Source organism: Myxine glutinosa, unplaced genomic scaffold, assembly GCF_964187855.1.
Source record: "Myxine glutinosa unplaced genomic scaffold, kmMyxGlut1.1 SCAFFOLD_664, whole genome shotgun sequence".
In the NCBI taxonomy this organism is placed as follows: domain Eukaryota; kingdom Metazoa; phylum Chordata; class Myxini; order Myxiniformes; family Myxinidae; genus Myxine; species Myxine glutinosa.
Window position 1 is genome coordinate 174055 of NW_027616759.1, and position 19946 is coordinate 194000.

Below are 19946 nucleotides of genomic sequence, written 5' to 3' on the forward strand. Positions count from 1 at the left end.
AAAAAGTGTGTGGCACTGGAGGCGCTCAAATAAGAACATTGAGGGAGGTTTACCATTTTATCTTAGCTCAGTTAAAATATCTTAATAAAGAACCAAACTCAAACATATTTTTTGTTAATGTATTAGACGGTGAGGAGAGTTGTAGGAGAATTAAATTATTTCCCACACATAAACAAATATTTGTAGGGTCGTTGTTTGAGTGGGTTATATTCACCAGATGATATTAAGAGTAAAAGGTTAAAAGGTTCATAAGGTCAGAAGGATCACAGGTGTTTAAGTGGTCTAATGAATAAGGATAACATGTCAAAAGGTTAGAAGGTTCGTAAAGAACAGGGTGAGAGAAATAGAGGTCTTTAGGGGCAATGAGGGAGGGAAAGAATTAATATGGAAGTGAATGGGTCAATGTTTGAGTGGGTCAAAGATTAATCTGCCAGATGATATGTAGAAGAAGGATGATAGGTCTATAAGAGAAAACAAATATTTGTAGTGTTTGAGTGGTCTAATGAACAACATTAAGGATAGGTACTACAGACAAAAGGTTCATAAAGATGAGGGTGGGAGAAATAGAGGTGTTTATGATTTTTGAAAAAGACAAGGGGGTAAATGACATTAGATAGGGATTTCCCATGTTAAACGGAGGTGTCCCAGAAGCAACATTATTACACTACTCCTATTTGGTAGTCAAATAACACAACAGCACAGCAACAATGACATGTAGTCAAATAACATTGGCAGACTCACTTTTGTCCTTCAGATTATAAGTTTGGAACCTTTTCCAAACCTCTTGCTTGCTGAACAGGCATGGGAGCGGCTCGAAAAGGCCTAACACAAGAGAAAGATGACCCTAAGTGCCGAGCTGGCACGCCAGGAGAAATTGGAACAGATGGCTCTTCAGTTTGACCAAATGGTGATGCGGCGCGAGACGTGGCTTCAGGAGAATCAACGCCTCGCGCTCCAGGTAATCGACCTCAAGGACCCGAAGCACATCTACGCGATCTATTTGATTCCTTTTCGAAAACATCATCTGAGCAAACTGCTTCGCTCTTGGGACTGCAGGATAACTTTGGCCGAGACCTGGCGTCTGTGGAAGCCGCCATCAAGAAACACGAGGCGATCGAAGTGGACGTCTGTGTGTACGAGGAACGTGTGCAAGCCATGGTGGAATTGGCACGCGAGCTCCAGGCGGAGGGATATCACGAAGCCCGGCGCATAGATGCAAGGTGTCGTCACATGAAGCAGCTGTGGGAGCAGCTGCGGGGGCTGTTGGCTACACGGCGAGCCCACCTCGACGCCAATCTCAGGTTCCGGCGCGTCTTACAGGAGATGACCGGCCTGAATGACCGGATGGACGACTTAAAGGTACTGCGGAGAGAGACGTGCACGGTGCGGTCCTTGCTAGACCTCTCCACAGGGATTATGTTTGGGTCTAATGATCTGCTTCTTGGTCCCAATTCTTGGTCACTTGGTCCGAAAATGAAAGTGTCCAACTCCAAATATATTTTCGCCAAATAAAACAACGGCTTTTTCTGTCTGGTCAGGGACATCATCTCTCTGGTAATGCGCGTGTCTTCCATTTTCGCCATAGTGTACCAGACGCTACTTGTACTACACACAGGCCATCCTCTTCCCGGCTCCTCGTGCAGCCGCCATTTTTTTGGTTTTTCCACTCCTTTCTTCCGTCGTTTTTTGTTTGTTCAGAGGAACTCCTGATTAACCCACCTCTCCATTCCAGAATCCTCAACGACTCCTCCAACAGCCCCAATTACTGAATACTGTTACAGACGCGGTTTTAGATGTTATATTGACCGAGCGGTGGTGTATTACCGCGTCCGAACAGTTACTCCCCGATTAGAACCCGATTCCACCCGACGTTGACCAGATCGCCCCACAGATATTCAATCGGGAAACCTCTAAAGCGACCGAAAGAGAAGGAAAAGAGAAAAAGACAGAGTACGGAGGAAGAACAGATTTATTATACACACACAAGCAAAAAGGAAGGGCGACCAAAATTATTTACAAGCAATGGATGGAAAAAGCAGTCACACAGTGCATTGTTAGCTTAAACTATTCATTTTACTTAACCCCAAGACAACGAGTAGGACAGGACGTTCACACTTACACAGGGGATATTGCAGGCAGGTAGGGCTTGAGGTGGCTGGCTTGAGAGGGAGGCAAGGTCGGAGGCAGCAGCTCTCAATTCCTCGCGGTTTTGGCGGGAAAACCCTCCGTCGCGTATCCGCTGCGGTAGACGTCACGCGCTGGTTCGGCACACCTGCTCCTCTTCTTGTGGTGGAGCCGTCTCCCTCCTTTCAGCACGTCTCTCCAAAGCTGGTTTCCTCTCCGAGTACCTCTCCTCTTTGGCTTGGAGCGTTTCGCATCTCACCGCTCTGCTTGGTGCCGCCTCTTCGCTCCTCTCCCAGGTCATCTCCCAAGTCATCTCGTAAAGCAGTCCCTTACAGTCGCTTTTATCACCTCGGGCGGAATCAAGCCGCCGGCTCCGAGGGCACGGCTACCGGGTCGCTCACTGCGGTGCTGATTGGCTGTTAGGGCTGGCTCACTCCTCCCCTCTTATGACGAGGTGGAGACACGCCTTTCTTCTCCGAGATTAGCACACGGGCAATGGCGGCCTGCGGGATTGAAAACAACTCCCACCCTTTTGAAAGGAACTTTGGAGAGCGGAGATGTTTGGGGAAATTGCAAGGGCCTATGCTTATTTTGTTTGATACAATGCAAAGTCAATCTAGTGGGAAACACAGATTTAGCCTACATGGAATAAGGAAATACACTATTTAAAAAGATATATCGTGACCTGCGTGTAAGTTTCATGGAATTAACTAGGAGGACGGCTGCGACCATTATTTACATTAACAGGGTGTTACCATACTTCTGTAACGTTCACATTGTAACGTTTTCACATTCGTTACACTTCCTCCAAAATTGTTACACTTCTCAAAAACCGTTACACTTCTCAAATTCGTTACACACTTCTCAAAACCGTTACACTGCACCCTCCTTTCTTCAGGCCCGTGCTCAGGCCTACTAAACTTTAACTTAGTGTGACACGTAGGTGTAATTCCCTCTACAATTAACCTGACCCTGAGTGTGACAATCTTAAAACACAAATAAGTATGTCCCCCTATTGCATTGCACCCTGTCCAACAGACTCAAGCCCACAGCTAACCGAATTACGGAATTATTCTCAAACTATACATTTACGGTGGGGAGCATTATTTACAATGACGTGATTTCTTATTTACAACGCAACCCAGGACCTGTGTTTTTTTTTTTTTTTTTTTAGGGAACAAGAAAAAGAAATTCCTGTTGGGAGGGAGGAGACAGCACGCATTGCATCAATGCACCAGTACCAATACCACCAAAGCACCCAAAAGCACCAAAAGCACCACAAAGCAGCAAAAGCACCACTCGGTGCGCAGTCACCATGGTTCTTAATAAACACAACAAAACAACTGGTGGTGGTCTTCTCTTTCTCTGCTGGGCCGATGTTCTTCCCGACGTCTTCTGGCTTCATGCGGCCTACTTGGAAATATAAAAAAGCACAACTTGTGTTCGTTTTTTTATTTAGGGCCTCAGGGGCCAACTAAGGGTGGTCCACCTGTTTGGCATAGGTGCCACCTTACCGAGGTCCGCAAGCAAGATTCCCTGGCCACTATGGCCGGTCTCCAACAGAGGTGGCCTGCCCCAGAACCTGGGGTCCATCAAGTGGTACTTGGCCGCAGAACAGCGGTCCATAAAGTGGTACATCAACGCAATGCATGCTGGTTCTGGGAATCTCGGGCGCACAATGGCCACCTCATGCACACTCCCCTCGGCACCCAATGGCGCACAGGTCATGTGGGAGACAAAAGAAAGACAATTGAGCGAGGGGTAAGGTCACAAGGGTACACGTCATTAAGGCAATGCAAGGCGAAATGCGTACGGAGGGCGAAGTGAGAAAGCTCGTCCCTACCGTACGTCACCCCCCTGTCACCTACCCTACCCTTGCCCTTACCCCATATGTACAAAATCTACACATTACCAATTCGTCACTACTGTCACGTCTTCCCCATATTTCCCCTATACCAAATTCGTCACCACAATCCCTCTAACCAAAATTTGCCATCACCCAATTCGTCATCAATCCTCATAAGGAGGCAGAGATGGAACATCAAAGCACAATGTCACACCCACGTCATGATGCGTCTCACAATCCAAACATTTGCATCATAAAAAATAATCAAAACATGGCATGGTGTGGAGTACCTGTCACCTCAGGTGAGTGGATGCAGATGGTGCGAGGAGATCCTTCATCCTAACTATTTTCTAAATGACTTTAACACACTTTACACTACCCGGGGTCTTTCCCTGCCACTCCATTGGCCAACTTACACGATGGGTTCTAATAACCAATTCCCATTGACCAAACTGTGGTGCTTCTCAATTTGGGGTCTCACTCCCCCGATTCATCTCCCGGTGCCCTCGCACAATTTATGGGCTGCGACGTGTAGCTCTCCCAGCAGGTCTACCCACCTGCACACCTCCACCACTGTAGTTGCCACCCGAGCTTACCTAGCTCCTCACCCTAACCTAACTAACTGGGGCAGGCCCTCTCCTGGCTCTGTCACCCCCTGGTGCCCTCTGGCACTGGGCTACCCGGGTCCGTCCTCCGGATCCTCGGGCCCCATCCACAACTACCGGCTCCCAGAGCCCACCTGCGGCCTCACCTGGCCGACATCCTTACAGTGGTGGAGCGCCCAACCAACTACACACACTAACAGGCTACACGCCCAGCCATTTCCACAACACTAATGCACCCATCCAAATACCATTCTGTCACCCACACCACAGATGCCAATATCCAACCACAATTTACCTGTACCCTCTACCTAACACTTACACTACCCGCCCCGGGTATCCGTGATGGGGGTCCACTCTTCCCCCATTCACACCTTCGCACCATGCACACCACTCCGTACCACTTACTCCAACTCCTTCCACACACTTGTACTTGCACACCTGTGCTCTCACTCTTGGTGCCGCCTGCACCCTTCTCTCCCCAAGCGCATTCGCGCTGATCCACAACACTCACTACTCACACACTGCTCCACACACCTGTCCAGTTGCACACCTGTGCAATCACACCTGTTCAATTCTCAACCATACGGCATCATCTCAGCTAACTACTCCCCTCTGAAACTTGCGCTTCCCAGTCGTCCCTTTAAACTATTGCGCTCCCACGTCATTATCATCCACACTAAACTACCTGTGTCCCCACTACAGGTATCAGTCACTAACTAACCTTAACGTCACCTAATGTCCTCTTCGCTAGATCCCTAACAATATAACCTAACCCACCCGGGCTAGTTTTCACTGCCATACACCCCATAAGCTATAGCGCATTTGCCCCCACCTGTGAGGGATGGTGGATTTGCCATCCCACCACATCGGGGGTCTCTCACTATAAATTTTGCTCGTCCAAATTCCAACCAATTCAAAAATTTTCCATTTACTGCCAATTCTACCCACTATTATAAATTCCGTATCAAATCACGATCACGATCACTATCACCCGTCTACTTATTACATCCTCTCGGTGCGCCAGTTCACGTCTACAGCCCGGCTTCGTACGGCCGAGCAATGAACGCGGGTCGTTTTGTGCCAGCGGCTGGATACGTCCCGCATTCGTGGCAGGGACGGGGGCTTACCCGGGCCGAGATCCCACGCACCACCTCGGCGTGGAGCCATCCAATGTCCCGATCTCGACCTGCCGGCACGTCTCAACAAAACGTGGTCGCCATGACGACCCTTCCTATCCAGCTGCCCGCTCCGCCTAGTGGAGCTCGGACGCGGCCGTTCCACGCGAGGCCCAGCGTGGATCGCGCACAGCGGTCCTTTTGAACCCGCCGTGGCTCGGATCCCCGCTGGTTCTCGCGGCACGCGAAGCCCGGCACGCACCGAGGGCCCGATTCGGCTATAAGTCGCTCTAACCGCTAAACCGGTTACCGTCGATGCTTCACCTGGACGCTTACATGCATACGCTACCCCTTGCTTGCTCATACATGCAGCCGTTTCCATGCTCCTCGTACCTTTCCTTACACACCCAGGTACACTCATTCCACTCACAGCCTTGGTCACACACCTGACCACCGAACACCTTGGCACACATTCGTCGCTCGCACACCTCACCAACACACCTCTTCGCGCCCCTTTCTCGGTCACCTCCTCTGTGACAATCACAGGTGTGCTCTCACCCGCACACCCAACCACGTGCCTCACTACCAATTCCAGCGTGCATTCCCACTCACGCTCTACCATTCCAGGTGTGCATCCTTCCATTCCAGGTGTACATCCTCGCTCACCTGCCACAACCAACTCACGCTCCGTGTCACTCTCACTACTCTCACCTCCACTCTCGGTCGCGCACTCACCCTTACTCTCGACAGCGCACTCTTTCCTCATGCACCTGTCCGTTACACACCTTTCTCGCGCACACTCTTCCGCACATTGTCCCGTTACACCCTCTGTAACACTCACCACAGGCGTACACTCTCTCATTACTTCCTCCATAACACTCACCACACCGCGCTTCCATGTACTCCCTCGCACACGCGCTACGACTGACTCACTCTTGACGGCACACTCACTCCTCGGCGTGCACTTTTTCCTCACACACCCCATGGTCGGACATTCTCGCACACCTCTTTTTTCGCACACCAGACCTGTCGCTCACTTCACCAACGGCCTCTCACGAACACCCGGATCCAAACCAATCCCCAAGCCGACTGAAGCTTTCCTCACATCATATACATTGCCACTCACCTCCGTACCTCGTCTCCGCACCTCCTTTGCCACCTGCAAACTCTTTATTTGGTTAGTGAGCATCACATTATGAGTTGAGCACCGACCTTGTACATATTCCGCTATCTCCTCCTTTATTTCTCTCTTAGTTTCTGTCCATCTCTTCTTAATTTCACTCACCTCTTCTTTCACTTCCTCTAATTTTTGTTTAACCTCTTTTATTTCTCGGTGTGTCTCCTCAAGTTCGTCCTCTAAGGCTACCGTGACCGTCTCTATGTGCTTCCTCACCTGCCGGTCCTTTGTCTCCATTATCTCTGTCACCTCGTCCACCCTCATTGTCAGTTCCTCACGTACCATCTGACATTGCTTCTGTGTCGCTATCAAGTCATTTTTAATTTCTTTTTGTGTCGCCTTTAACCCTCCTAGTACCGCAGTGTTCTTTTGAACCTGCTCCACTAACTTCGTTTGTCCCTCTGTCAGCTGTTCCACCTCCTCCGTCAGATCTTCTATTCCCCCTTGTAACTTAGCCGTATTATTTCTCACCTCTTTCTCCATACGCATCTCACCTCGCTTTACCTCCTCGCGTAGCCCCGAAACCTCCTCACTTACCCCTCATCGTATTTCCTCCATCTTTTTTGTAGATGCAACCCTCATCTGTCCCAATTCATCCCTCTGAGCATCCAGTTTGGTTTCTACCCCGATTTTCACCTCCTCTATCTGCTCTCCCATTTGTTTGATTTCCCTGGCAGATTATTCCCCTATTTCCCGCAATTTGTCCTCCATCCTATTTTCTAACCCCATTAACCCATTTTTCACCCCCTCTATCTGATTCTCCTGGGCAGCCATTCTATTTTCCACCCCCGTTAACCCATGTTTCACCCCTTCTATCCCATTGTCTAACCCCTCAAATTTCTTGTCTAATCCCTCAAATTTCTTTTCTAATCCCTCACCGGTACCCCTCGCTTCGTCCCTCATTACCCCCAATTGCTCACCCTGAGCATCCATCCGGTTCCCCATTTGTCCCATTTGGCCCTCCAATCGCTCACCCAGTCGCTCAATTTGGCTCCCCATACTCATCTGTACAGCTGCCTGTAGCTGCGCAATGAGGGCCTGCATGTCAATCCCTCCCACTTGTGCAGCGGGCACGGCCGCCATAGCCATGTGCGAGGCGCCATTTTGTGCGTCTGATACCCCCTCAACCGCCTCCTCATTGCTCTCCGCCTCCCTGTCTTTCCCTAAGTCCTGGGTTACCCCTAACCCGTCTATTTCCCGCACCGACATCCGATCGCCTTGATTGTCCATGGCGCGATCTCAAAATTCGGGTTTTATAAAACAAAATAAATTTCGGCAGCTTGTAATTTTGAGCGCGTTAAGCGCGCTTCGGGTCCGATTTCGGGTCCGATCTCCCTCCTCGACACCAATTGTTACTCTAATAGTACAATTGGTGTTCCAAAATTTGGGCCTAACAAATTTAGTCCCAGGTCCGAATCCAACTCCTGACAACCAATTGTTACAGACGCGGTTTTAGATGTTATATTGACCGAGCGGTGGTGTATTACCGCGTCCGAACAGTTACTCCCCGATTAGAACCCGATTCCACCCGACGTTGACCAGATCGCCCCACAGATATTCAATCGGGAAACCTCTAAAGCGACCGAAAGAGAAGGAAAAGAGAAAAAGACAGAGTACGGAGGAAGAACAGATTTATTATACACACACAAGCAAAAAGGAAGGGCGACCAAAATTATTTACAAGCAATGGATGGAAAAAGCAGTCACACAGTGCATTGTTAGCTTAAACTATTCATTTTACTTAACCCCAAGACAACGAGTAGGACAGGACGTTCACACTTACACAGGGGATATTGCAGGCAGGTAGGGCTTGAGGTGGATGGCTTGAGAGGGAGGCAAGGTCGGAGGCAGCAGCTCTCAATTCCTCCCGGTTTTGGCGGGAAAACCCTCCGTCGCGTATCCGCTGCGGTAGACGTCACGCGCTGGTTCGGCACACCTGCTCCTCTTCTTGTGGTGGAGCCGTCTCCCTCCTTTCAGCGCGTCTCTCCAAAGCTGGTTTCCTCTCCGAGTACCTCTCCTCTTTGGCTTGGAGCGGTTCGCATCTCACCGCTCTGCTTGGTGCCGCCTCTTCGCTCCTCTCCCAGGTCATCTCCCAAGTCATCTCGTAAAGCAGTCCCTTACAGTTGCTTTTATCACCTCGGGCGGAATCAAGCCGCCGGCTCCGAGGGCACGCCTACCGGGTCGCTCACCGCGGTGCTGATTGGCTGTTAGGGCTGGCTCACTCCTCCCCTCTTATGACGAGGTGGAGACACGCCTTTCTTCTCCGAGATTAGCACATGGGCAATGGCGGCCTGCGGGATTGAAAACAACTCCCACCCTTTTGAAAGGAACTTTGGAGAGCGGAGATGTTTGGGGAAATTGCAAGGGCCTATGCTTATTTTGTTTGATACAATGCAAAGTCAATCTAGTGGGAAACACAGATTTAGCCTACATGGAATAAGGAAATACACTATTTAAAAAGATATATCGTGACCTGCGTGTAAGTTTCATGGAATTAACTACGAGGACGGCTGCGACCATTATTTACATTAACAGGGTGTTACCATACTTCTGTAACGTTCACATTGTAACGTTTTCACATTCGTTACACTTCCTCCAAAATTGTAACACTTCTCAAAAACCGTTACACTTCTCAAATTCGTTACACACTTCTCAAAACCGTTACAATACGTTTCGTCATCGATATACATAAGACAGAGACGGATGGCTGTCCTTTCGTCCATCAGTGCTTACGCTGATTGGCTGGTGTGAGGCTAGGTGCAAGGTGATTGGCTCCCGGCAAGATTGAATAATGTATCGTATTGGCTTATTAAAAGCTGATATACGAAATCTGATTCCGTATTTCACGATCGGAACTCAGGGCCTGAATAATTATGTCGAAATCTCGAATGAAAGTGACAGAGACAGGACAGTGGTGGAGAGAGGGGATTGTAGAAGGGTGGAGGGGGAGACGGGGAGTGAGAGAGAGAGAAGGGTATACTTTTGATAGTTTTTCCGGTCACTTGGGATGAGTACTCTTCTTTGTGATGTTGTGATGAATAAGTGAATCAGCTTGACATACGTGATTAAATTTCTTTGTGAGTGGCAAGAAAATACTAGATGGTGAGTGTGAGTCCACAGGCAGATCTACTTTGATGTAGATCGGTCATTCTCAGATGTAACATAATCAAGATACAGTGCCCATAGAAAGTCTGTACCCCCTTTCAAAATTTTAATCTGTTGTTTCCTCATGGCCTGGAATTAAATCAGACTTTTCCCACCTATATTTACACATCGAAACCCACAACTTCCAAGTGAAAAACAAATTCTACAACATTCACAAAATTTATTAAAAATACAAAACTAGATTATCTTGGTTGGATACGTGTCCACCCTCCCCCACACCCCCTTATAATAGCAATTGTAAATTAGGTCAGGTGTAGCCAATCACCTTCAACATCACACACCAAGTTAATTGGCCTCCACCTAAACTGCAGTGATTCTGATTATTTCAAAATAAAATCAGCTGTTCCTGTAGATTTCCTCTGCTGGGTAGTGCATTTCACAGCAAAGACTCAACCATGAGCACCAAGGAGCTTTCAAAAGATCTATGGGAAGAAGTTGTGGAAAGGCACAGATCAGGGGATGGGTACAAAAATATTTCAAAGGACTTGAATATCCCTTGGAGCACAGTCAAGCCAATCATTAAGAAGTGGAAGGCGTATGGTACCATCAAGACCCTGCCTAGATCAGACCGTCCCACCAATTTGGATGACCAAGCAAGAAGGAGACTGATCAGAGGGGCCAGCAAGAGGCTAATGGCAACTTTGAAAGACCTACAGGCCATTATGGCAAAGACTGGTCACTGTGTGCATGTGACAACAATATCCCAAGCATTCCACAAATCTCACCTGCGCAGTAGGGTGGCAAGAAGGAAGCCATTACTCCAAAAGACCCACCCTGAGAACCACTCCGCAGATTTTGAAGCCATGTGGCAAAAGGTTTTGTGGTCCGACAAAACCAGGATGGAACTTTTTGGCTGAAATGCAAAATGTCACACTTGGCACAAACCCAACACAGCACATCACCCAAAGAACACCATCCCTACTGTGAATCATGGAGGTGGCAGCATCATGTCATGGGGATGTTTCTCATCAGCAGGGGCTGGGCCACTTGCCCGGATAGAAGGCAAAATGGATGGAGCAAAATACCGACAATTCTCGAGAGGAAAACCTGCTGCCCTCTGCAAGAAAGCTGAAATTTGGACGGAAGTTCACCTTTCACCATGACAACGACCCGAAGCACACTGCCAAAGCTACACTGGAGTGGCTAAGAAACAAAAATATAAATGTCCTTGAGTGGCCCAGTCAGAGCCCAGAGCTAAATCCAATCGGAAATCTGTGGCCCAACTTGAAGATTGTTGTCCATTAACACTCCCCACGCAACCTGACTGAGCGGGAACAGTTTTGTACAGAATTGGCAAATATTGCCCATCAAGGTGTGCAAAGTTTGTGGAGCTGGAACCCAATAGACTCACACCTGTAATTGCTGTCAAATATACTTCCAGCAAGTATTAACTCAGAGGTGGACACTTATCCAACCAAGATAAAGTAGTTTTGTATTTTTAATACATTTTCTGAGATTTGTAAAATTTATTTTCACTTGGAAGTTTTGGTTTACGATGTGTAAATAAAGGTGGAAAAAGTCTGATTTTGTGCAATATCATTTCAGTCTATAAGGTAACAAAAGGTGAAAAATTTGAAAGGGGGTGTAGATCTTCTCTGGGCACTGTATCTGGTCATGGTTCTGCCTTGTTAAATGCCCCATGTTGTCTTTGTTTTGGATCTCCTGTTTTGAAAACAGTAAAATCTGCTTGAGATCGTGCTCCTTGCATGTCGGTGTTACCCTGATACCGATTGGACCCATGTTTGAAGGTCTCCTGTGCGTGTCCTTTTTGTGAGAAAACGAGTGGTTCTCCTTTATTTATTTTTAACCAAAGCTTTGGTGATGTTTATTTGTGTACTCTCCAGGCACAGGTGCAATCTCAGTGCTATGGTAAGCACCTCCTGGATGTTAAGGATCTGCTCCAAAAGCATACACTCGTCGAGGCAGACATTCGGCTGCAGGAGGAGCGCATTCGCAGTGTGAATGACGCTGCGCAGACTATTGCAGCTCTTGGGGATGGTGCGTATCATTGGTAACCTTCCTTTTGAGAAACAGTACTTTCCCATGGCCCTCAGAAGGTGGAAGAACAAGGACACGTTTTGGACTTTTGCCCAACCAACACTTACTCTTCAGGGGATCATTCCGAGTGAAGCGTCACGACCCCACGACAATTGCACTCTATCTTGAGTTGCTGTATTTGCATTTGGTATTATTTCTGTATTTTTGTACACCGCTCCTTTCCTTGTGATCATACAAAGATGTTCGTGTGATAAATAGTTCTCGGGACTAAGATAATTGCCCTGTGTGTCAGACTTGGTGATCATTCCTTTGTCCCGTATGGCAACGCACTCTTCTAGACACTTAGATAGGCCCTCAGTGCACACATTAATTAAATCCCCCCCTTACACTGACTGACCATAGGAACTGACCGGAAAAATTAACAGGCAGCAGCCACGCAGTACGCCACCATGGCGACAAACATCGTGCGAGGCAGGCAATAGCCATGCTCAGGGGGGCTCTTGATTGACGGGGGGGGGGGGGGGGGAGGGCGAACAAGGAGCAGGGCGCCAAGCGCTCGGCCAATGAGAGGACACGAACGCGGTGAGAAGATTCAGGAAGGTGAAGGAGCGACACACTGATTGGCCACCGACCGATGACACCTCGGCCAATCAGTGCGGAAGGCGCGAACATTCGGCCAGTCGGTGTGGAGGACGCAACAAGCGATGCGCTGATTGGAGGAAAAGCGCCAGTGACGTCAGAAGACTGCGAGTAAAACCGCTCGCTCGCCGGCATTTTGAGCTCTTCCTTTTGCCTCTTGCCTTCCATAGACTGTCCCTTCGTGTTGGACCTGCTCTTGCAACATGCTTGCTTGTTGACTCAGCCTGTCATCCTTCCGATGTTGGCAAATTCAGTACCAGTTCACTGGTAATTCCCTGTGAGTTGCAAGAGGCGACTAACAGGGTTGGCGTCAGGAAGGGCATCCGGCTGTAAAACATTGCTTCAAAAAGGAGACCACAGTGCCCAAAAAAGGCCAACCCCTGCTCTGCGGGGAAAAATGGCCTCTAAAGGGCATTTGGGCCATTGTACATAGTTTGCTTTTCTGGTGGTCGTGGCGGATTTTTGGCCGTTGCGTCTGCCCTCTGCTCGGTCCTGGCTCTGCTCCTGGCTTCACCTGCCCGGCTCCTCCACTGTTTCCTCAGGCCCGCTCCCGTTGTTTGTGGCCGTTGTTTGCGGCTGTGGCTGTTTGCCGCTGTGGTCTTGGTTTGCGGCTGCGGTCATTTGCCGCTGCGTTTGCCGCTTTGCCTCCTCGACCTTGGCCTCGTACTCGTCCCTTCGCTCCTGCCTGGCATGGCTCTGAGGTACTCCGCCGCAAGGCTTATTCTGCTCAATACTCACTCCACCCCATCATGCATCTCTGCAATCAAATACCACGGACTCCTGCGACGACCCAGATATACTCATAGAGGCTCTGGTCGTAAGTTTGTTTACTTACAAACAGGTCACTCCGTTCCCATACTCTGGTCGGCTCAGCGCACTCCCACTCATCGTCCCAGCGCACCTGGTCACAGCAACGCACACGATCGCACCTCCTGTCTGCAAACCCTGGCTAAATCACCTGAGTTCATCCCCACCGTACAAAGCAACATCAAGCTCACCCTGTTCAATACCCGGTCCCTCAACAACAAAAGCATCATCCTGAACGACTACATTCTGGATAATAAACTGGACTTTCTCTGTCTCACCGAAACCTGACAACAACCTCTGGACTACTTCTCACTCAACCTCACTACACCCAATGGATATTCTTACATCAATAAACCACGTTCGGAGGGCCGAGGTGGTGGAATTGCCGTAATTCACCGACAGGACATCAAGACCAGCCTCATCTCCATCTCATCTGCTCCATCATTTGAACACCTGGCTTTTAAACTCTCTGGTCACACACAGTCAGTCATGGCTGTTGTCTACCGCCCTCCCAAACCACACCCATCATTCCTGTCTGACTTCTCCTACTTTCTGGCCCAGCTCTGTTACCTCTCCCCCTCAATCCTCCTCCTTGGTGATTTCAATATCCACATGGACTCCACTGACTCCACAATAACCACTGACTTCACTGATTTACTCACCTGCTTTAACCTCACTAAACATGTCAACTTTCCTACCCATAACCGTGGTCACATTCTGGACCTTGTCTGCTCTACTGGATTAATTTTGCATCATCTCTCTGGCTCCGACCTCACCCTCTCTGACCACTTAGCCATCACTATGACCATCAACATCCCCACCCCAGCACAAAGGCATTATCGCACTATCAACTTCCGTAAGCTAAACGCTCTTTCACCTACCTCATTGTCATCCACCCTCTCTGAAAAAATGTCCACTTCTCCCTTCGTTGACCTCCACACCCCTTCTGACCTCACTGACTACGACAACCGCACTCTCTCCTCCTGCCTTGACCAGCTTGCGCCTATGAAAACCAAAACAGTTTCTTTCACCCATTCTGCTCCCTGGTTTACCCCTGAACTCCGCCTGATGAAAACTCGTGCTCGCCAACTTGAAAGACTCCGCAATAAAACATGTCTCACAATTCACTCCCAAGCCTACAAAGACCACCTGCAGCACTACAAAGATGCCCTCTCCTGTGCCCGCTCCGCCTACTACTCTCAAATTATCCACCCTGGCTCTGGAAACCCAAAAGCACTCTTCTCTACAATAAACAAACTCCTCAGCCCCCTGAACACCACCACCCAGTCATTCACAGTAGACAACTGTATCTCCTTCCTTTCATTCTTCCAATGCAAAATTGACAACATCTACAGCAGCTTAACCACCACTGCACCCGCTCCCCCTCAAACCACCTGCCCCCCCTTATCCTGCCAACCCCTGTCTCAGTTCTCCCCAGTCTCCCCTACTGACCTCTCTGAACTCCTCGTAGGAATGCAACCTGCCACCTGCACTCTTGACCCCATCCCCTCCAGCTTTGTCAAGGCCTCCCTTCCTGCTCTCTCTCCACTTATCACTGCAACAATAAACTCCTCCCTGTCTACAGGCATCGTCCCACCATCCCTCAAAATTGCTGCTGTTACCCCCATTCTGAAAAAACCTGGACTCAACCCTGACACCCTAAACAACTTCAGACCCATCTCCAACCTACCCTTTCTGTCAAAAGTTTTGGAACACGCTGCAGCCACTCAACTCAAACATCACCTCTCTGCCAATAACCTGTCTGAAACATTCCAATCCGGATTCCGCTCCAACCACAGTACTGAAACTGCTCTCCTCAAAATCACCAACGACCTTCTCCTCTCCTCTGATGCTGGCAACCTCAACATTCTCATCCTCCTCGACCTCAGCGCCGCCTTTGACACCATCAATCATACCATCCTCCTCACCCGACTTGAAACAACCTTTAACATTACCGGCACTGCCCTCTCTTGGATCAAATCATACCTCTCTGACAGATGCCAGTTCATCTCCATCAATAACTGCAAATCCCCCACTGCTCCCCTCCCCCAAGGTGTCCCCCAAGGTTCAGTTCTCGGCCCCCTCCTCTTCATCCTGTACCTGTCCCCCCTTGGTCACTTAATCCGCCGTCATGGTCTCCAATTCCACTGCTTCGCCGATGACATCCAGCTTTTCATCTCCACCAAGTCCATCTCCACCGCCACCCTCTCTATCCTGACAAACTGCATCACTGAAATAAAATCCTGGCTTCAAATCAACTTCCTCAAACTTAACTATGATAAATCTGAAATAATCATCATTGGCCCAAAAACGCTCACCAAATCCACCCATAACTTTGCCCTCAACATCGACTGTTTCCCAGTATCCACCTCCCCTCACATCCGGAATCTTGGCAGCATCTTTGACCAAACCCTCTCCTTCGACAAAAACACTAAACAGATCACAAAGACAGCCTGCTTTCACCTGAAAAACATCGCCCGTCTCCTTCCATCCCTCTCCTCCACGGCTGCAGAAACCCTCATCCATGCCTTCATCACCTCCCGTCTGGACTACTGCAACAGCCTCCTCTATGGTTCACCCTCAATAATCACCAATAAACTCCTATACATTCAGAACTCCGCTGCCCATCTACTCACCCATTCCCGGACCCGTGACCACATCACCCCCGTCCTTTACAAGCTTCACTGGCTCCCCATCCCCCAGAGAATGCAGTACAAAATCCCCCTCTTGACCTACAAAGCCCTCCATAACCTGGCCCCATCCTACCTGACTGACCTCCTCTCCAGACACACTCCCACCCGCAACCTCCACTCTGCTGGTACCAACCTCTTGACCCCCCCCCCCATGCGGACCAAATTCAGATCCTGGGGGGACAGGGCCTTCTCCATCGCTGCTGCCACCCTCTGGAACTCACTACCTCACACCATCAGAGACTCCTCCTCACTCACCACATTCAAAACATCACTCAAGACCCACCTGTTCAACACTGCATTCAACATTTAACCCACAGCATTTAACCCCTGACTGTCTCTTCTCCTTCTCCTTCCTTTTGCTTTGATTATTTACCTATTGATTTTTGTCTTTTTGCACTTGTTTTTTGTACTCTGTCAAAGCGCCTTTGGGCTTCTGGAAAAGCGCTATATAAAATAAATGTATTATTATTATTATTATTAAAGGTGGTTCAATGATGATGTCATAGGTTCCTCAATTATGACGTCATAATTCGACAAGTACAAAATTTCATCTGATCAAGAAGAAATTTCATCGTCATCTTTGGATAAATTGCCGAGAAAAAAATAAAATAATAACGTCATCGGTCACGTCCTTCCATGTGGCCGCCATGTTTGTTTTTACAGATAAGCTTTAAAAACCACTAAAAACATGTCCTGGCAAGGGTCTGCAATCTCTGATTGCTCTTTCTTATTGTATTTGTATTTTATTGTGTAATATTATTGTATTGAGTAGCTGTGTATTTGTATTTTGCATTGTGTATTTGTTTTGGGGCTGTTGTAGAATATGCGAGTGAACTCTAACTTTTCACTTAATTTTCGGCGACATCCAGTTGAGTGTAATTTTCATTTTGATACCTAGGAGACATGTTGAATGGAGAAGGTGGATCCGACTCGGCAACAGTTGCTAGAGTGAGATGTGCATGGAAGATGTTTCGGGAACTGAGTGGCGTGATGACAAGGAGGGGAGTGTCGTTGAAGCTGAAGGGAAAGGTGTATGCTGCATGTGCGAAAAGTGTTATGATTTATTGGAGCGAGACATGGGTAATGCACGAAGAGCAGCAACGAAGGCTGGAAAGGGTCGAAATGCGAATAGTTCCGTGGATGTGTGGAGTATCGTTGAGAGAGAGGAAGACAAATGATGAATTGCGAAAGATGATGGGAATTGAGCCTGTGATGGATGGTGTGAAGAGAAACAGGTTGAGATGGTTTGGTCATGTGTTGAGGAAGGATGAAAGTGACTGGTTGAGGAGAGTGATGGAAATGAATGTAGAAGGAAGAAGAGGACAGGGAAGACCGAGAAAGCCTTGGCTCAAGGTGGTGGAAGAAGAAATGTGGGCAAGGGGGTTAACAAGGGGAGATACAGAAAATAGGGCAAAATGGAAAAGATTGTCATGGGGCCCGCAAGGCTAACCCCCACTCCAGCAGGGAAAATGGCCTTAAAATGCCTGTTGTTGTTGTTGTTGTTGTTGTTGTTGTATGCAGTTGAGTGTCACCAAAATTGAAGTAATGGGGTTCCGAATGCTTCACGTCACCGTCTGCAGGTTCCAAGCCCTGTGACCCAGGGCTTGTACAGAACCGTGTTCTTCACCTTGAAACCCGTTTTGCTGAGCTGTGTGAAATGGAGGTAGCGCAGCGACATAAACTGGAAGAATCATGGCAACGCTGGTGTTTCTTTTCCGTGATGGATGAACTGGCGAGCTGGATATGCGAGACTGAAGCTCTTCTTTCATCCCAGGAGGTCGGTGAGGACCTAAGCAGCGTTCGACGTCTCCTGGCACGTCATCGGACTCTCGAGGACGAGCTGAATATCCGCCGGCCGCATCTGAAGCAAGCGGTGCGCGAAGGTGAGACGGTGCGCGAAGTTGAGACGTTGACGAAGCAGGGACATTTCGATGCAAATGAGATCGCCGAGAGAGTGCATGAAATTGAGCGAATGTGGAACCGATTGGAAGAAATCGCGACGGCGCAGAAGCAGCGGTTGAGCGATGCTAAAAGTTTGCGGCAGTTCGCGGCGGTCTTAGACGACCTTGAGGGCTGGCTCAAGGACGAGCTTCGCCTCGTGTCTTGCGGTGACGTCGGCAGTGATTTGTTCTCTGCTCAAACGCTAGTCAAGAAACACAAGGACGTGATGGCGGGGATATCTGGATTCCGGTAAGAGAGCTTCTATCTCACCATGCATGCTCTGATTTTATCAATCACAACCAGGTACAGTACCTGTAGTACCTGGATAACCAGGACAACATTGCAAGCGTTTTGATGGTATTTGATGCAAAATAAGAAATTGTATTATCGATACAGGATATGACGTCACCACTCGTGTGGTTCTTTTTCTCCCCACAGTCCAGTCATGGATGTTCTGCGCGAGCAGGCCCAAAACCTCCTGACTATGAAGACAATGAAGAAGGCCGACGGGCCGGGACGCTTTGTGGAGCTGGAGCGACGGTACAGTGAGCTTGTGGAGACCGCGCTCGGCCGCGAGCAGAGGCTGCAGGATGCGCTGGCTCTGTACAAGTTGTCCAGTGAGGCAGATTTATGTGATCTGTGGACCGATGAGAAAGAGCAATGGCTGAACGGGATGATTCTACCTGCATGCCTTGAAGATCTAGAGGTGGTCCAGCACCGGTGAGTTGAAACAGCTGATGATGTTTGTGCGATCCTGACCCCAATGAAACCTAACTGTCATATTTAAAGCACTTGGTCCTCAACCTCTTCAACCAGGTCCACCAGGGCGAGTCAAAATGTCCCTCCCCGAGTCCCTCCCCCCACCCCAACATTCCCCGCACCTCAAAACTATTTCAGAATCACGAGTGTGTGACACCACCTGGAAATTTCATAGAAAAGGACTGAACATTCGTGCTAAGTTTATATTCTATATTGGAGGGAAAACTTCCGATAAACTTTTTGATTCCCCAGCCTCGATATTTCAAAGTCTTTGGTTGGCTACATAGACCGATTGTACCAACTTCGGGTTCTTTTGGTGAAACCTATTTGTGTTTGCGTCACTCTTTTACGGACAACCTTACCTGCAATCGAAAGGGGAAATCTGACCATTGTAGTGTGCGGTGATTGATGACACACAATTACAGGCCAGACAGGTAGAGAGTTAAACACCAGGCAGGCAGACAGACAGGAGTGAAGCCATTTATAAACCCCGCTTTTCGTTTTGCACGTGTGGGGTAATGAAAACACCCGATCACGCCAAATAGACAAATATGGAGCAGACCGTCCATGATGATGATGACGGCCTCAGGTCTAAAACAGCTTCCTCCAGGTTGTGACCCCAAGCATGACTCATTTGCATATTCGAGTTAGGTTTAGGTTAGACCCGTTAGCGACGGCAGAAATTCACGAGTGGAAACAAAATGGCGACTGTCGCTAACACTCATATTGTGTGTGCTCCCTTTCAGTGACGAATTCAACGTCACTTCCTGTGTGACAGATAAATAAATACACAGGGCTTTTATATATTTTGATTGTAGAATTAAATTATTTCTCAATTTTGTGGAGGCAAGACAATAAAAAGGTCATAGTTTTCATCCAGTTTCACTTGTGTCTGGGCTGTCTGGCTGCAAGCTTGCGTGTTGCTTGGTCCAGTTTCCAAAGCCTGGATCTCGAGGTGAACAGTGAGGACTCACACATCGCTGTGGTGAACCAACTTTCCCTTCAACTCATCAACGCCGGTCATCCTGGAGAACAAGACATCAAGGTGAAGGTGGATCACTTGAATGACAGGTATAGC

The 19946-nt window shown here is 48.7% G+C and overlaps 1 pseudogene; it reads left to right on the forward strand.

Moving 5' to 3' along the window:
* LOC137417273 (spectrin beta chain, non-erythrocytic 1-like) overlaps nucleotides 1–19940 on the forward strand; it is a 54152-nt pseudogene extending 34212 nt beyond the window's left edge.
* Nucleotides 19941–19946: the final 6 nt, after the last annotated feature.